This window comes from Sinohyriopsis cumingii, chromosome 2 (assembly GCF_028554795.1).
Source record: "Sinohyriopsis cumingii isolate HCF-2022 chromosome 2, ASM2855479v2, whole genome shotgun sequence".
In the NCBI taxonomy this organism is placed as follows: domain Eukaryota; kingdom Metazoa; phylum Mollusca; class Bivalvia; order Unionida; family Unionidae; genus Sinohyriopsis; species Sinohyriopsis cumingii.
The window spans coordinates 24,990,398-24,992,751 of NC_142962.1; positions in this window are offsets into that span (position 1 = coordinate 24,990,398).

Genomic DNA, 2,354 nt, shown 5'->3' on the forward strand with positions numbered 1-2,354 from the left:
ATCCGTTTCAATCCTTCCTCTACCTATAAATAAGCGCAGTTCACTGCATTGATTCACCTGTTCTCGTCCCCTCACGATGTGGACCACAGTTGAATCATCCAGCCTTGTGTCTTCAATGATGTTTAGGACGGACATGCTCATGTATGTCCGGTCCAAGTGGACTGTTGTTGATAGGACAGATACTAGTCTATGGATGAGAAGAGTTTACATAGAAAGACAAGGATGCCTCAAGAGGGTACTTGTGTATGGACCTGCAGTTAGAAGGAGTTTAAGAAGAAGATGTGACAGATGCCGTCTATGTTAACATAAATCCAAAGGCCCTTTTCAGGGCCACCCACATTTCTCGAAAAGAGATAGCCTTTCGATTGCCTACCCCTTTATAAAAATTTTTTTAAAAAAAAAATCCCATGTTCAATTCCCCTTGTCCCTAAAGTAGTTTTTTTTCTAACATGTTCAATTCCCCTTTGTCCCTAGACAAACCCAAACTCTATTCCCATGTTCAATTCCCCTTTTCCCTAGACAGACCCAAACTCTATTCCCAATGTTCAATTGCCTTTGTCCCTAGAATCGATATTTTTTTCCATTGTTCGAATGCCTTTGTCGCTAATCTCAATATTTCCTTTTTTTTCCTTTCTCCAATGTTAAATTCCATTGTCGCTAATCTTACCCAGGGTTTTTTGCCCATGTTAAATTTCCATTGTCGCTAATCTTACCCAGGGTGGTTAATGTTAAATTTCCATTGTCGCTAATCTTACCCAGGGGGTGTTTTTAATGCTAATTCCCATTGTAGCTAATCTCACCCCTTATACTACTTTCCACTAACGGAAAGAGCAAAGGAAATTTCGGCATTCGTGACTTCAGGTGGACTTTACCACTATAAAGTATTACCGTTTGGGATGAAAGGGTCGCTAAGAACATTTCAAAGTCTCATGAATATGATTACTGCTGGTCTAGACAATTGTAATGCTTATCTCGATGATGTCATCATCTACAACGACACCTGGAAAGAACATCTAGAAACATTTCGGAAATTCTTTGACAGACTCACTGATTCATGTTTGACAATTAATTTATCTAAAAGTGACTTATGCCGTGCTAGTGTAACGTTTCTAGGACACATCGTGGGACATGGACAAGTTAAACCAATAGATGCTAAGGTCAAGGCTATCTCTGAATTCCCGGTGCTTGTAAATAAAAAGCAACTGATGCGATTTATAGTATGGCTAGACATCACTATAAACTGCTACAATGCAGACATCATTGCGATATGACTGAAAAATTGTTAAAGCTTCGATAAAAATCAAATCTCTCTCTCTTTCTCTCTCTCTCTCTCTCTCTCTCTCTCTCTCTCACACACACACACACACACATTATATGTGGGCTGAAAACATTAAAATGAGAGGAAAGTCATGATGGTCATTATTAATCCTTCCAAACCTCAACATTTGGGATTGAACGTATGCCCAGGATGAAATCATTTTATGCAGTAGCTGACTTGTGTCGATTTCTTTCAAATTTACTCTTCAATCCGTTTTTGAAGTTATTTCCCTTATAAACTGCTGCATCTGAAAAGTCTACACTTTCTCTACTAATTTAAGACCTTATTTCAATCCGTATTCATCATATCAAGAGACTGGTCAAGTTCTTCCTCTGAATGTGTCCAAATATTATCAATAAATCTAGCATAATAGAATGGGAATTTCCGAGTTTTAGCAAATATCACTTTCTACCACTCGGCTACATAAATATTTACATAAGACGGGCAAACCGCCCCGTTTCTGCCAATAAATCTTTCTATAGGCATAAGAATAGTTGACAAAAGATAAAATACATTGGATTTGAATTCTTGGGAGTCAGTTTGTCCCATCCTTTAACGCTCAAAAATATACTGAGTTCAGTGGATGGGAGGTATTCGCAAAATTATGTTGGCTCACAATCTCTGTGGACGCGATAGGTAGATAGATAACCAATAAAAATCTCTTCGAGCTGTACTGGACCTAAAAGTCACGTTGGCCATGAAATAATGACACACAAAGCAAAAATTGTCAAGCAGCAGCACGTAACCGGTAACATTCCAGGTGTATAAATGGAAGATGCTAATACAACATTAAGAACGTGACGAAAAAACACTAACGGATTCGTGAATGCTTGGGCCGAGTAATTTACCGGTTTGCTGGTTTACCGTAAATACAGTAAATTATATAAATAAAAAGTATATTTTTATTTGATTTCCTTGTATATGTAACGGGAAGGTTTGGGGTAATGCAAAAGTTTGAGGTGGTTTGGGGTTTTACGAAGGCTTGGGGTGGTTTGTAGTGGTTGGGGGTGTTTCGATAGACCGGAGTTATCTCCCG